The sequence below is a fragment of the Triturus cristatus genome, chromosome 10, assembly GCF_964204655.1.
Source record: "Triturus cristatus chromosome 10, aTriCri1.1, whole genome shotgun sequence".
NCBI classification, from domain to species: Eukaryota; Metazoa; Chordata; class Amphibia; order Caudata; family Salamandridae; genus Triturus; species Triturus cristatus.
Window position 1 is genome coordinate 462,885,572 of NC_140593.1, and position 17,619 is coordinate 462,903,190.

The window sequence follows — 17,619 nt, forward strand, 5'->3', positions numbered from 1 at the left end:
ATGGGGTTTTAAAGTTATTGTGATCGAAGTCGGAACCTTCATATTTGTAATAAGCCAGCAGGATAGCTCAGAGGTAAATGCACAATAATGTATTCTAACATATTCATAGGCCTCCCCTCACTACCCTCCATTGACCAACCTTTGGAATTGTTCCTAAAAGGTAATGAAGCAGGAAGCAGTATCTCGGGTGCAAAAAGTCCCCCAGCTCTCCTGCAGACGTGTGACCTTTATTTTGGTCATGATTTCTAAAGAGAATTTTTAAAGGCTACCTTTGGACCACAGTCTACTGTGCAGACAGATGTGGATCCATTTTGACCTGCACTCGAGGTCTGATTAACAAGAAATGTAGTAAATCAGCACCTGTAGACGCGTGTTAACGTGGAGTTCAAACATTTTCAGAGGGCTGCACCAGGCGCACGTGTATAGGCCTACATTTGAGAATTTCATGCGACTATTGCAAAGGTCTCCTATTTGTCCTGTACCGAGTTTCTTTTGCGGTGACGTCGAAATGGAGCGAAAGGGCCCCTTATCAAACACATAGGTTTTTTACTACATGGAAAGAACATTTCTCTAGCCCTTCCCCATCATCCAAATTAAATTCTATGGTGAACCTTTCGCCTTCCCACCCTGGAAGGAGAGTTGCTCCAGCCCAGGGGTCTTCAACACTTCTATTGTGAGCTACCAGTAGCTTTCCAGCTGTCTCTGACAGTCTAGCCCATGGCAATTGTCCAGAACCTTTGAAAATATGCAGCTGCCCACTTATTCAGGCAGCACTTAAAGCACTGCGCGCTTTGTTTTGTGAGGCCTGGAAAACTATCAGTGCAAGACCATGCAGCTCACTCTCTTTCATTGTTTCCCTTGTCTTTCTTTCTCTACTGCTCTATTTTCCTTCTTAATTTTTCATCCCTCTGTTCTTCCCTTTCTTTTGTTTCTTACTTTTTGCCTCTTACCTCCTTTTTCTCCTTGTTTTATTTTTACCCCCTTTCTTGCTTTCTCTTTTCTGTGGGTGTACCCGAACTTCCAAGGCACACCACTCCTTTGAATGCCCATTTCCCAGCCCTTGAGGGGAATTTATGTCTGCTTACATCACCACCACACGTGGAGATATGCTCTCTTGTCCATACGACTGCCAGGGATCCCTTTGTGGACTCTTGGCAGGTGTTGAAAAGAAAATCATCCCCACCGTGGGAGGGAAATCAGCGATACAACATACTTTCTGTATTTCTTCCCTCGTACAAAAGTGTAATGAGGTCAACAGAAGTCGAGCACTGTTATCGGCGTAATTTCTGTTTCTCCCCAGGAGACAGTAAATAAACGAGGCCCGTTAAATTTTCATTGTCCAAATGTTGATGTAACGATCCAATTAATGGGCGACCTTTACTCTTCCGAAAGTGGTTTGAAACCGGCAGTGTCAAAACTTACTAAAAACCTTTCTCGCAAAGTGCTCCCACGAGGAATTAATATTAGACGTCTGTTTGGCTTACACGGCAGCGAACTGTAGCAGGGTCTGTCTGAGCTAATAAAGGGCTGGCCCGTACTTTCACACTCTGACCACTAGAGGGCTATACGTGTCCGGAGATGACACGTTCGCGAATGATTATAGCCCTCGCGGCATAATTAACTACCATACAGAGGGAAAAAAACTTTCTAGGGAACATTGCCAATTAGGTAGCCCAGTGTGTCAGTGGATTAAAGCAGCATTTATCATTTAAGAACTCCCGTGCCATGTATTTTCAGTGTGTATATCTTACAAAAGCAACAATAAGAGAAAAAGTCAATGACATACAACCACTTAACAATTGGGCCAGTTTCATAACGTTCCATGAATTTACAACTCTTTGGGTAGTGAGGTAGGGCAGACCTACAGCGGGTTTTTTCGGTATGAACTTAGTACTCGGGGCCACTTTCTGAAATGCTAATTTGTCCTTTTGTTGCCACGCAAATTAGCTACCGCAGGCGAAATAGCGGGAGGTGGGTTCGTTTAGTAGGCATTCCGTGTCGGTGTCTCAAAAAAGGGTGCAAATTAATTGTGCTTTTGCATATTAAAGAAGCAGCTGTTCCACTTGAAACCCGAGCTGTATCTTTTGCAAAGAAGTGCCATTCATTTCGCGCCTATTAAAATCTAGAGGCTTGAATGGGCTGGCCTTTTGTTAGTTCGTGACAGATCCCTTAGCCTACTTTCTAAGCCTTATTTTCTTAGGCCGAGGAGCTCAAACGAAGAAGAAAAAAAATGCTTTTTCACAGTCGCCATTTGGTTTTTTCCCGTACTCACTGAGAAATAATATGACGACTTTAAAATGAGTAATGGCTTTTACTAAGTACTTTTAATCACATGTTCTACTATTTTCGACTCGTGGGCTTCCAAGAATCCTGGGACCTCAGCAGTGTATTGAAAAAGAAAGCCCTGTAACTTGTATTTGCGTCCCTTCGTTTTGTGTTTTGTCTAGTTACAATGTATGTGTCGCATGAAATAGGAACCTGCCTCCTTTCCTGCATTAGGCAGACCATGGTTGCTACTAGTTACAATTACCACTGTAATGCCTTTTTAATTTTTCCCCAAATCAGCAAATGACTTGCGAATCGGACTATTGTAGCCAAACAGCTGAAGACATTTTCAGTGATGTATAGTGTGGACAAGGTTTGTCTAAATTGAAATAGGCAGTGAATTAATTAAATGGTGGTTGCAAACAACCCATGGTAGTGCTCTCATACCGGTTTAAAAGTTGCGTTTAATTTCCTTTTTGCAGACTAAATATGGTTTGAAAATACATTACATTATCGCAGTGGGCCCGATTTAGAGTAGAGTGTTCATGTAAAGTCTTCGACTTATGGGAGCAGTGTTAAATCCAGAGGCAAATCCACTTGTTGAGTTTCCTTGATCATAATTGGGTGAGAACTGTGGAGGAAATTCCATCAGTGGATTATCCTCCGTATGTAGAATTGTCTTTGAAAGTAAGGGAACGCTCAATCCGGAGATGAATTTACCAGTGTTATTTCCTCCACTATGTACCTTGGGATTATGATGGTGGTAGGATATTCCTAGGGTGGGGTCTCCTTATGGTTTAGCATTTGCCACGGTGATTGGAGGATGTTCCACTACACTGTTACCTAAATCCGTCTCCGTAGTTGGGGTGTAATGGCTTGCTTTGCTACATGTCAACAGTTAAAAGTTTATCCTACTGTTCGTTCCACTACCAAAGTTTCACAGGTGCTTTCTCAAGAAATGTCTTCTTTGACAACAACATGCCAAGCCAAGCTAAAGATCTGACCATGAGTCTCTGTTCTAACTAATGGGACAGATTGAAGCACCTTCAAAGAGTGCATTAAAAACTTCAACACTAGTGGTATCATGCGGTATCATGGGGTGAAAGGTGCTGAACATGTCAGTATTTCTGCTTTTGCAATTGTGTTCCCCCGTTCTCAATTTTTTTTGCAGTTTAAGCTTTGTGTACAGGTAGCCACAACAAACCACAAAGATTTCTCCCTGCTGCTGTGTGTTTCATAAGGAGCCTGTTAGTGTTCAACCTTGTCAGAGGCACCATACATTAAGCAGAACTATGTTTTTTTAGTTTTTTTACTGCTGCTCACCCCCCAAAACATGAAATGTGTAAATCCCACCACCATCACTTAAGATCTCTATCAATTACCATAATTAGTACCGGGCAGTTAACTTTATAAAACATATCAAGGCTGTTTGGCAAATTTCCCCCAGGTATGTAACTTTCCCTCTTGCCGCACTGGTATGAGACTTAGTCCTGGAGAGTGTTATGTTGGGGATTTCAGACTTGCTTATATTTAACCTAAATACTAACATTTTAAATAATTCTTCACTCTTTGTCCGAGTTTCACGATTGAACTCTGTTAGTTTTCCAAAGCTATGAGTAGAACATCAGCAAATTCCTTAATTTAATGCTGCTCCGGGCTCGGACTGCACACCTTTCAAAAAGTAGTTATCCCTCCTCTTTACTCTATGGTTCAATAACCATTATGAATAGTTTCAGGGAATGTGGGGTGACCTGTTTCGCCCCACCTTGTGTAATGTTATATCTACAGATAACCTCCATTTTACCACACTCTGGTTTTAGGAGAACCTGCTTTATTAATTTTGCACATTTGTACTCCAGGTCCAATTTGTGTAAAACTTTTACAAGAACGTTCTCTCTACCCAGTCAAACACCTTCGTAGCATCTATGGCGATCAATGCTAGTGGTGTTATCCATTTCTTCACACTATAAATAATATAGTTGGATCTTATAGCATTATCATATACTTGACAACCTTGGACAAGACCAGCTGGGTGTGGGTCTAGCCAGCGTGGATGCATAGATTCTCGTTTATTAAAATAATCTTCATGAATAGTTCATCTAAATTCATGTGTGAACTCGACCTCAGGGGGGGCACAGCTCACAGTCCCTCCCCAGGGTGGGAATAATTGCCACTTCTCTCATCAGTGGGGTGACTGCCCCACATTATTAAATGAGTTGAAAAGATGACTAAATTAGTTCCATAAATACCATAATATTAGGCCTTAATTGTGACAGCACAGCTGTCCAACAGATCAGTTGCTAAGAAGATTCAATTTGGATGTGGCCCTTTCACCCACTGTCTTTCTTGGACCAGCCATTTGCTTCATCCTTTCTCAAGCACATGTAGGCTCAGCCCAGTGGAGTCCTGATCTCTCACCTAATGGCTCTGATAGTTTGGGTCTGCCCTCCCACTTCCACTCCAGTGCTTGCATTGAAGTGCACGGGAGAGTACTTTCAACGTACAGCACTCTCTGTCTGCTCCTGCTGGCTTCCTCTCAGTCGTCCTTGATATCCTAAAGATGCGTGGGTTGGCACTGTAAACCCAGAATGATTTGCTGTGCTAATGTTTTTTATTCTTAGTGGAGACTCATTGACGCTCTGGGGTTTTGTGAACCATAACAAACAGAAAAGTGATAGAGGGTCCGAGGGATTTTATAGACCCAATCCGGATTAAATCCCCGTATCCAATTGATCCAAAAAACAAACATATAATCCGGGGTCTAATATACCAGATGCCTACTAGAGGAAGAAAAGAAACTGGACACCTATGTCATCGAGAGTAAAACCACAGAAAAGTTAAGAGGATTATAGCGTGAAGAGACCCTTGCCAGTGATTGGATTCCCATCACTCACCACCGTGATCATTATCATCATTTGGGTCTCCATCCAACCTGCCACTTACCCTCTTGATCATAGAGGGGTAATGGGTAGGTTGGATGGAGACCCAAATGATGATAATGATCACGGTGGTGAGTTTTGTGAACCGTAACATATTTTATAGGATGTCAAACCTCATGCAGTGATCTGCTCCCCTATGTTTTCTTTATAATACATTGTGGACAAAGTGGTTCCTTCTAGGTATATTTGTTGCTGGGTTCTTTTGGGCACACATGCGAAATACAGATGCTCATAGAATTTTCGAAACCCCCCTAGCTTTTAAACATACATGCTTAGTCCAAATGTTGTTGAGTGAAAATCATGTAATGAGTTTTTTGATTTTCAGCCTTACTTTTTTTTTTTTAGGTGGGGGGGGACATTCCTGGGATGTTAGAGTACAGTGGGATATCCGTTTGTATTATTTTGGCCCGGTGCTTAAATGGTTCTTGTAGTTGGAAGCATGCTGGTCAGCATACATGGTGTGCTTTTTGTTCAGTTTATACTATGAAGCTCTCAGTTTGGGGGGCAGGGTGTGTGTGTGTGTGTGTTTGTGTATGCAGTCTATAAATCGCGCAGGTTGTAACCTTCGCATTTTGTATTTAAAGCTCCCTGAGCTATGGGTTGACGAGCCCGGATCCCGCACCCGCGCGCCTTGAGAGGTACTATACCTGATAAAAATTTTTTGGCAGTCTACAGCACCCCGCATACGTACCGGCTCCCTGCTGACGAGAGGCAATTACCTCGAAACACGTGTCCAGGGATGGCATTTTAAACTTTTTACTCGTGGCATAGATGTACCCGCCGCTGTCACTACATCCTCCAGAATCCTATGGGGCTATTTGCTAGTATGACGAGCGGTGTGCGAACCACTTCGCATTTTGTATTTAAAGCTCCCTGAGCTATGGGTTGACGAGCCCTGATCCCGCACCCGCGCGCCGTGAGAGGTACTATACCTGATAAATTTTTTTTGGCAGTCTACAGCACCCCGCATACGTACCTGCTCCCTGCTGACGAGAGGCAATTACCTCGAAACGCGTGTCCAGGGATGGCATTTTAAACTTTTTACTCGTGGCATAGGTGTACCCGCCGCTGTCACTACATCCTCCAGAATCCTATGGGGCTATTTGCTAGTATGACGAGCGGTGTGCGACCCACTTTGCATTTTGTATTTAAAGCTCCCTGATCTATGGGTTGACGAGCCCGGATCCCGCACCCGCGCGCCGTGAGAGGTACTATACCTGATAAAAAAATTTTGGCAGTCTACAGCACCCCGCATACGTACCTGCTCCCTGCTGACGAGAGGCAATTACCTCGAAACACGTGTCCAGGGATGGCATTTTAAACTTTTTACTCGTGGCATAGGTGTACCCGCCGCTGTCACTACATCCTCCAGAATCCTATGGGGCTATTTGCTAGTATGACGAGCGGTGTGCGACCCACTTCGCATTTTGTAACCTTGAGGGAGGTATTCAAGCTCCTTCTTGCTAATGTTGGAAAATTAAAGCCATTTGGCCACTGGTACATGTTGTCTATACATATATATAATTTTACTTATTTTTTTATTTTCGCAACTTACTGTGCAGACGATCCACTTCCCCAGCTGGGCAGAATCCTAGATTGACCTGCTTGCCGACATCACAGGGATATCTTTCTGATCCTGACTCCTGGATAATTAGGAACACAGCCATTTAATATGGCGGTGATTAGCAATGTCAGGCTAAGAGAATCAAAGGGAGCTCTGAAATGTTCTGGCGTGGCCACGGAAGACGCAGCGCTTTGTCACAGTCAGTCTAATTATTGTAATGGGGAAAGAGAGTGATTGAATCATGATGGGCGTCGGGAAAGTAACCACGTTTGTTGTTCTTGTTCTGTTGCTAATGTGGTTCATTTAAGTAACTCTGCTTGCAAAGATCCCCTTTTTTCAGTATGTGAGTCTGAAATGTGTTCTTTTTAAATTGCCGATAACATCACAAAAAAAAAAAACCAGGGTGAATGTTTCTGGCAATATGCTGGTTGCTAGGATACGGTTTCATCCGCTCAAGAGGCTAGACTTTGTGCAGACTAATAGGAGTTTGGGAAAATATTGTTTTCTATAACAAGGGCTGTACCTCTTGACCCGCTGCTTGCTCATAATTCGTATGTTTGCCCATCACAGGCTTGAGGTTGTGATCTCTGAACAATTAATATTAGGAAATATTTGCAAGCAGAAGGGTACTGGGGCAGAAGCGGCTGGTGTGTGGGCGGAGTGGTGAGGCAGGGGACGGCGACAAACAATGAAGAAAACATTAAGAAAAAGGAAATTAAGAACTTACCTGCCGCCCGCCGCTATTCTACTCCGAGTCCTTGGTGCCACACAGGCTATCAGACTCCTCTGCAGCCAATCCCGACGCTGCTCTCATGCTTGAAAGTGGGGTCAGGATTGGCCTTCGCACCCTGAATTAGCACTTCTGGAGAGACTGGGAGCCTGTGCTTGCTGTCTCCAACCCATCGACGCAGCTCGGGGTAGAGACGACTGAGTGCGCTTGCTGGTTTGGCGGTCCTGAGACAGCCGGCCAGACCAACATATTCTACCCACCACTCCCTATTGTGACTGGCCCTGCACCCAAGACTCGCCCCGCCCTCAGAATTTTAATAATAAAACGATAATGAACCCGTTTTATTATAGTTTTATTTTTCAAGTTTTGAGGCTGGCGGGGGCGATGTTCCTCTGCCACAGCAGAGGAGTCGCCACTGTACTGGGGTGACTTGAGCAAGCTGGGGGTGGTTCCTCGAGGGGCCGGGGCATGTACCCACCCATACTGGCCAGTGCTTTTACCCTATGAACATGAATTGTTTTCAAGAGCCTGTCAGTGCAAGACTTATTTGAAAAAAAATTGCAGGGTCCCAACATTTTCAATAGGCGCCTGCGACTGGTGTTTCGTCTGTTTAACCCCCATCTATCTATGCCCACTGGAGTCCTTAGTGTGCATGCAAGAACATTTCATACATGCAAGCGGACTGGTGTGTATTTTTAATCTCCTCATTTGCTACAGTTCTCACCCCACAAGCATTTTCCATACATGTTTGGGGATTGGAGTAGGAATAGTTAGTTTCTCTCTCCATGAATATTTGAGTATTCTGTGCCTCCCCTTCGAGCATAGAAATACAGGCACTCCCCTAGATAGATGGGAAAGTTTAACTAGTTAAGCTTAGGTTACCAAATACCATGGCTTCCTGTTCATTAATCCACCTCATTCCTTTTTGTTTCCATTGGCCCTACACTTATGTTTCTTTACCTCAAATCCTGCAGGTTCTTTTTCATTCTTGCTCCTTCCTGTCTCGCTGTTTTTTTAGAGCCTGATTATGATTTTAGCTGTCTGGGAGCGGGCTGTTACGCCAGCGCCCCGCTCCCAGACCACCAAAGTCGACCGCTGGCCACCCCCCAGATTACGAGTTTCCCCGTTGTCTGGCAGGCGGGTGGTGCGGCGGTTCCGAGGGAGTGCCTAAGGCCGTTCCTGCATGATATGGACTGTGCAGTCCATGCTGTTCAGGAAAGGAGGTGCATGCAGACAGGGGGTCACAGCATGTGCCCCCCTTCATGCATCCCCGTGCACAGAAGCCCCTGTAGGGCCCCCTTTGTTTCACTATCACCAACCTTTTCATGGCAGGCTTTCTGCCTTGAACAGGCTGGGGGTGAGGAAACTTGTAATAAGCTTGGCGGTGCCGCAACAGCACTGCCAGGCATATTGGTTTCAGTGGTCCCCTGGAGAGCTGACCGCTGTAATCGTGGTACGGTGGTCAGAGCACTGGTGCAATGGTCCCCGACCGCCACTGCACCTCCACCACAAATTTGGCGGTCCTGTGGACGGCCAAACTCCTAATCGGGCCCTTAGCCTTTTCCTTGTCCCTTCTCCTGTTTTACTTCTCTCTCACTTGCTTAACGAAAAATGTCTTGATGCACAAAGAAAGTGTCCGTTCCGACTGACTGCAGCCCCCAACATAAAGTAGCACCGGTCAGGTGAGGTACAGTAGCACAAAAGGTACCAGACAGAATACAGCTTTAGAAACATTTATAGATGCCAATAAAAGAAAACACGCTGTGAAGCGGCCCTTATCCAGAGGTGGTATGACCCTTGACTCTTCGATGGCTACTCCACCACTGACTGTAATTTAAACTCCAAGTTCGTTTTCTGTGTCAGATTAAACTCCGGTGTGTTTCCGGTGTACGCTTCACAGAAAGATTTTAGAAGACGCAAAGCGACAACCGTTATTTTTCAATGGTGGAACAGGTAAGTTCTCATAAGTTTTTTGCTTAAGTGACATTCATGCTCGTTGACATTCATACATGTTTGTGGACTCCTTTAGGCACAAATAGCATTTGATGATACACCCTCAAGTGCCAGTGTTCATGTTACTGTGTATGTTGTTATGCAGCCTTCATAGTTCTGGCCCAAATTTCCTCCATGACAGTGTAACAGATATATAATCATGCAACACATTCTGCATTATAGACCATTTCATGTTTTCCGTGTCACTCAACAAAGGTTCGTGGATAAACTGGACCCTCTTATATTTTTGTTTTGTAGTACAGTGATTTATTTACTTTTATTTGTACTTTCAAGGTGATTTATACTGCGAAAACAAGTGAATCTTGGCTTTGAAATATGTCATATTTCAAAATTTCATTACTATCACATCTTAATTGCTGCTAATTAGGTTTACACTGGGGTAACATGTTTCAAGTTCAATAAAATGCATTGGGATTTTGTGTTTTACTGATGGTGCTGCATATATGAGAAGTTTTGGTTCAGAGACATAAAAACAAATCTTAAAATCTATGATGCAGCCTGATACCTTTCAGATGTGTGCAACTGATCCCTGCTTTGCTAATTTCTCGCACAAAATGCTACTGGGTGGATGGTCCCTTGCGACAGACTGGATGTGAAGCAGCTACAGCTCAGTTTTTCTTTGCCCTCCTTTGTTCACCTGAAGATGAATACAATAATACATAAGGTGATCTTGAGAAATGTCATAGTATAAAGGTGCCCCAGAGCCCCTTTTCTCCTATCACTTGGACCTTAAATCCACTATCCTTTCTACTAACCATACATTTCATGTGCCCAGGTGCCACCAGTTTCTTAAAAATCGTGTTGAATTAAAAAAAAACATACTCCTTACTATGGTCTACCAAAAAGTATGGTTGAGTTGTGGTTTGAATAAGTATAAAGCTCACCTTCTATTCAGCAGACTCCACTTTGGTAGTAGGAAACCCTACAGAATGTTTCTGTTGAAAGGTCATGTTTAGCACTTCTCAAAATGGCAGAAGACTTTCAAGTTCCTGGTAACTCGGAGTTTGTTTTGTAGGTTTTCTTCTGCTTCACATGAGGACCCGCCTCTTAGGAGGACCATGTTTATTTTTTAATTTATTGTTTTCTGTAGCATGGATGCGACCCATTTGTGTTTCAGAGTGCTGGACAGTGCGTTGTAATGACATGAGTAGGTGAAGCATACAGAAAGATGCAGGGCCGGACTGGGAACCAAAACCGGCCCTAGCAAAGTGCTCGGCCGCCTCCCCCCACCCCCCGCGGGGGGTTGGGGGTGCCGCCGAGCTCTTTGCCAGGGCCGGTTTTAGGCCGATTTTGCTACAGGGCCGATTTGGCAGCTATGCTGCAAAAACGGCCCTGTAACAAAAACGGCCCCCAGGGGCCCAAAACCGGCCCCCACCCGTGCGGCGCACCGGGGGATTGCCCGGTGCCCGCTACGGCCAGTCCGGCCTTGGAAAGATGAGTTTAGCTCACGGTGTTTGCAGGCCACGGGTTAGACATGAATCAGATGACCCAAGCGGGATTGCATGACGATTCGAAAGGACATATGTAGACGGGTGGGACGTTTGGTTGACCTATCCTGGGGGTTATTCATGCCCCATCACGCTTTGAGATATGTGTGCCACGCTCATGGACTATTAGGATCTCCTTTGACTCAGAAGGAAAAAGGTTACTAGCCTTTCCTATATAAAGATTGCGTAAGAACCCTGACGAAGTTCCATTGGAACGAAACGCGTTGGCTGAGGCTTTTTTAAATATTGAAAAAGAATAAAGGATCTAATTTCCGCAAGATTGGAAGCTCTTTGAATTTTGTTACGTGGTGCACCGTCCTTGCCCTCAAACATACAGAAAGATTATTACAGAATGATATATAAAGCGTTTGCAAATATTAAGATTATGACAAGCGCCGAAGGGAACAATTTCAGATCGCTGTACAAAATAGTTTGGACTAACCGGAGTAGAAGATGCATTGTATCAGAATCAATTTGAAAGGACCATTAGTACATGAAGTTATCGAAGAGGTACAAAAAATCATGGATATTTGACTAATAGTTGTTACTTAATAGCAGACAACTATCCAGTTACAAGCTGTGTAATTGTAGGCGTTCTGAGAGTAGTTCCTGTCAAGAGTATGAAATCCAAACCAGAATATCAGTACAATTTAGCCGAGTGCAGCAGCGGGATGAACAGATGTCTGATATGTAATTATATGTACAAATAATGATAGTGGCAGAGTTATACAATGAAGCTGAACACAGTTCTCGCTTTGAGATCCATTCAGTTTCTTCTGAGAGTCAACTTTTGTATCAGGACAAGGTGGGTTACTTTGTGGCAGATTGTGCACTTGGCTTGATTTTCTGTTAGTCTTGAATGCTTTCAGTTGAACCGAAGTACTCAAAACAGGGAAGGATGAGAAGGAGTTGGCATAACAGAGGGAAGTCAAAGGGTTTGATTAGACCACTAAAGATGCTGCTAAAGCAAGTGATTGTTTTTGGGTTGAATCTGTGAACAGGTTTCATATCCGAGCCTTCTGTTAGCAGAAAAAGGATCAAGGAGAGCTGTCTGACAGGACATCAGACATGATGGTGGGGTGTTTGGTTCTTAATTTTCGCCCAAGAACACTTGGGTCTCTCCTGCAGAAGGAGGCATGCTTCAATAGAACAGGAAATGTTGTTTTCCTTAACTAAAAGCTAGAGAAGACTATCAGTAAAAGCTATAAATAAGACCCGTTCACAGGATGTTTCCTCCGCTTATTGACAGCTTTCCTCTCCGAGTGTTGATTTTTTAATTGACAATCTGTCAGCTCAGATGCATAGTTATTGTAGTTCATTGGTGAAATAATATTCTAAGTGGATGAGGCTCTTAGTAATTTTTTTTTAGCTAATTAATGATGAGAGTAGGCTTAGCAATAATTATTTTACCAGATAATTGGATACAGATTTGTGAATCTGATGGGGATTAAAGTATCAGGGCAGGATCAAGACTATGCACGGTGAGAATTTGCTTTTCAGTGCTCCGTTAATATCTGGAGTAACCCTTCTGCCACCAGCAATTGAAGTGACCAAAAAGAATACGGAGTGCTTCTCTCAATACACTCATTTTCAGTTCCAAGAGGGAACATTTGTGTGTATTTGGTGAGAGTTAAATGGATGCTCCTTCTCTACTAAAGGGATGGGCAAGACATTAATAGACGGCAGTAGCTGTGTACTGTGTAGGTGGGGGTAATACTGCAAGAGTTGGCGCTTGACATTTTTTTAGTGACAACGTTTAATTGAGTTTTGCACAGCTGATACACCAAACATAATGTAAATGATCATACATAACAGATGAGCAACTAGTTGAGCCCACAGTATGACGTTGCAAGTTCGGGAGATAGGCATAGAGACAAATACAAGATCCACCCCTCCCGCGTCCAGCCAGTGGTTGACACCATAACCCCTTCATTGTCTCCTAGTCCCCCGTGAGTCCGTTCCAGCCCTGGCTTTCATAGGACTGAAGTTCGTCCTCCAGGAAGTGCCAGGATTCTCTGTAAGGCGATTCCCCGGTATTGGCTCCATGCAGCACATATTTTGTAGTGTTTAGGAGGGCAACTCCAGGCCTTGTATATGGGAATGGAGAGTTGCTATCTTTCCAAGCCCTAGGAAGTTCCCTTTTTGCTATCGTCAGACCCAGCCATAGCAGGGCAGTACAATACGTCCGTGCCTATGTATTTTGTGGTGGAAAGGAGGACCAATTTAGGTTCACGAGGTAATACCCAGCCCAACACTCGTTCCAGGAACGCCAACACCCCATCCCAAAATGGGGCCAGTCAAACACACGCCCAGGTCGCGTGGAGGAAATTTTCCTTATTCTATTCGCATTGCAAGCTAGTCGATGTGGCCACTGCCCCCATTTTCTATAATCTCTCCCAAGTGTAGTAAACCCTGTGTAGGTACTTCCGCTAAAATAGGTGAAACTACGAGTCAGTTTCTGTCTCGCGGGGTAGGTGCAGGCCTCCCTCCAGTCATCGTTTGTAAGGTGCCCCAAGTCCCGCACCCAGCCCTCTCTCAGCTGGTCAAATGAGTCTGGTGTATTGACCACTAGTGTTCCATATACCTGCGAGATTTTATGATTGGTTAGGTCCTCCATAAGTGTTTTGGCCTTTAAGGGATTGTATTCTGGTATGTCTGTGAGCCCTTTGGGCACTTGACACCTTAAACTCAGGGAGGAAGGCACAGACAACTGGTAGAGACTTAGAAGGTAGATGAAGCATACGCGTGAGTCCAGGGCTGGAAGTAAAAGGCACAGTTCCGGCTGGGTGTCTCAGTGGCAGATTGGGAAGTGAGCCAAGGAGTCGGGTTATTTATATGATTCACTGCAAGGTTGTTGATGGCTCCGTTCCAGTGAGAAGACGGCTGCAAGAGTAATCTGTAATTGGCACAGTGGCTGTAAAGACGGATCTTCAGAAAGACTTTAGAGCTATCACATCGTTTTTATAAGTGAAGAATTGTTTTATTTTGTAAAATCATTGTAGCATTCAGTTGTTGAGAAAGGGACAGTGTTTTCTTCCAAATCGTCTGTCCTATGGTAAATAACACAGAATGTTACCTTTTTACTCTTAATGAAGGTGAATATGGCCTTATTAGTATTCTTGTTTTTGGGCCATTTTTATTTTTCAGTAGCATGGCATTCACGTATATATAGAGGATTCATATTGGGTAGCTGTGTGATATGATTCAATAATGCATCTTCGGGTTATTATTACACCACAAACTACAGGTCCAAAGGCTGCGCGGTTTGTAAATATTACCAGAACTCTGATATGGCAATATAGAACCATATTGTGTGTTACCATTATTTAGTTTTTATATTACATGTTTATTTTGGTGGTGTTAGCTACTAAAGCTGATTTCCTTAAAGTGCAGCTAATGACCACTTATTGCATTAATAATGTTTAGGTGTTGTTTACCGTTAGTAAAAAATTGGAGGGAAAGCAAAGGACAATGATCAAGGCCAGAGGGTTTATGCAAATCTATGATTGCAGAGTTTACCACATTATTGCTGAAGATAATAAAGTGCTATGCAACACTGTTTAAAATTCATTTTTCGCATAATAGGGATAATGAAATGTTTCCTTTCATTATAATAAAATGTAAAGAAAAACAAAAAACGTATATCATCCTGCATAGATTGATTATCACAGGTACAAAATGGGAATTCAGAAACAACATAAACATTGTGAGGAGTTCCCAGCATTAACGGAATATAATTTAATCGAAACCTTACCAAGACATACCTATGTTGCAGATTAGTAACGAAAGTTAGATATGTTCTATTTGAGTTCGTTAATTCTATGGTAGGGCACGCCAGGAAAGATTTAACTGTTGGGAGATTAATATTTTTAATCTCCGTTCTAATATGGCGATTCGAAAGCAGTCGAGCTTTTAGGTCAATTTTGGATATAGAACTGCAGTTAGAAGGTTCCAAAAAGAGGCAATGAAGCCCAGCCGCCTTCAATGTTATTTCGACATAAGTTAGCCAAGCAATATTACCTACTCCATCTAGTTTCAGGACATCTTTGATAATCTCTCTTGTCAAGGCTAGGGACTCCTTTCGCCATATTGAGTGCCATATTAGGATAGGGGCCATTGCAATTATATCAGTTATATAAGGGGCACCTAGTTCCATGTGACACTTGTAGTTGGCTCATGACTGTGGTAACGAAAGGATCCTTTTTAGGAAATTATCTTCAATAATCTGCAGTTTTGTATAGTCTTTCATGCCCTTTGAAATATGGGTTTCATCAAATTGACAACCCTCAGACCATTTACAGAGATTTGTCATTGTCGGGCCTACTAGATTTTTGCAGCATGTGGGACCAAAGTATGTGGCAGTATTATTTAAAATCTAAGCCAAAAATGCAAATTAGATAGCACATTCTTTGGCAGTATTATTTCATCCATTTCAGCTAGACATTTGTAGTGAAACTTGAAAATTATACGGCAAATGCAGCAAATTATGAGGGAAACTCTGTAGCTGCATAATCACACCAATCCAATGATCTTCCCCATTGTGTAATTGAGAATCTGTTAAAAAAGGGCACCATAACCTAAATATTTTAATACCTATCAGAGCCCATTGTTAGCTACACTTTGAGGAAAACAACTTATATGTGTATATTTTTTCTCTAAAAACAAAAGCTAAAATTAATTTATGGTTAGCGTTGGTTATAACACTTCAACATGTTTTTTTTAAGATCAGCAAAAATGCAGTTATACATTAAACCACCGAAATCCAAAAGTTATGGTTATAAGCACAGTCCATAATGTGCACAACAGCCATGAAAACCATAACTTGCACATCAAACGTGCTGTACTTAACCCTGCATGTGTGACCAACATCCACTGTGCACAGCTTTGGTTCAGGCAGTGGGGTTTGGCCTCCGTCCATCTCCTGGGCCCAGCTCTCTACTTGTGGCCATCATCAGTAGTACACGGCCTTTGGTCAAGCGCAGTGGGGTTGGCCTCAGGTACTTGCCTCTAGCCAGGCCCTGTAGAAGTAGACCTCACCAAGGCCTACCGGTGCTAGGGGTTCACCCTTCTTTGCGCACTAGTCCTCAGACCAATAAGTAGAGATTGGCACGTAAGCTGAAATATCAAAGAAATAGTTTATTAAACCTCATGAGTGGAACTACATCTATACAAAACCCTCAGGCAGTGTATGAGGTTGCACAAGGAGTACAGAGACTGTGGGTCTTTTATACCCACACAGGAGCTCAAAAGGAAACGGTACAAGTACACACAAGAATAGCTATTCACATACATGGACATACAGCAAATGCTCAGTCAACAAAGTAGGAGGAGCAATGAGTTGCTGACATCAGTTAAAACAGCCTGACATTTACAGGCTAAGACAGGTGCATGAGCAGCTGGAGACTTTTCTGAGCATGCTCAGTGCTGCAGGAGCTAAGTATAGATAGTTATTCTAGTAAAGCACAAGGGTAGGCAACAGCGAAGAAGGAAGGAGCACATGGCGAGTACATGGTCAGTCAAAATGGCTGCCAAAAACAAAATGGCTTCAGCTCATGCTAACAGCGATCTCTGCCAAATTCCCACAGCCCTGCGGCCAGCACGCCATGGGTGGCCAACCCCGCTACGTATGGCTGCGTGCAGTGGGGTTGACTGCATTGCCTGACCTTCATGTCTGTGGCAGTGTGTGGCCGCAGGGCCCAGTTCTCTCCAGGCGGCCAACACCTACAGTCTCTGGTCGGGTCCTGTGCCCAGCAACGTGTTGGTGGGTAACCCTACTTCATACAGCTCTTTGGCCATGTGCAGCAAGATAGGCTGCAAGGCCCTTTCCACAGCCAGACTCTACATCCAACCATCTGCATGCGGTCACCCCCTTCTGTGCACAGCTTTCACCCATCTGCAGTGGGGTTTTCTGCTGGGTATTGCAGATGGCTACCCTCTGCACCCAACTCCCCATAGACAGCCAACTCTTGCAATGCATGGCCTTTTGCCAGGCCCTGCACCCATTTCTCGTTAGGCAGCCAACCTTGTTGCGCATCGCCATTGGCCGTGTAAATTGAGGTTGGTGACAGGCCCTGGGCACTACCATCTATGGGTGGCCACCCTTGCTGTACATGGCCTTTGGCCATGTGCACTGGGGGGGTTGGTGTGAGGGTCCTGACTACAACCACACCCTGCTTACAGTGCACCGCATGCAGACAAGCTCCTTGTGTGGCCATTTGGGAACTCCGTCAATAGTGCTCTAAACACTTTATTTTATTTATTCGCTGGGTTTGCAAATCCTATGCTGTATTCACAAATCCAGAACCTCAGGGTGGGCTGCGGAACCCGGGGAAGGGTCCAGGATCTGCACATCCTGCAATGAATAAACAGTTTTTAATTATTTTATTTTATTAACTAGGCATCCCTTTAGGTTCCCCCCCCCACAACCCTCCACCAAATGGCCATGGGGTCATGGTGTCTTCTCCCTGCCCCCTTATGCCCTTTTCATTTTTTCCAACACAGTACTCAGTGCACTGATTTGGGTAATGGTGACTAAAACAGAAATTTTCTGTGATGACTGCCAATCAGAGCGCGGCAGATTCATGAATCAATGGAGGATTTGTGCATCCTCAATGGGTGATT

General features: G+C 43.9%; 1 protein-coding gene across 3 annotated transcripts in view; it reads left to right on the forward strand.

Moving 5' to 3' along the window:
* CCNY (cyclin Y) overlaps positions 1 to 17,619 on the forward strand; it is a 456,261-nt gene that overhangs the window by 219,506 nt on the left and 219,136 nt on the right. The gene's annotated exons all lie outside the window — the stretch shown is intronic.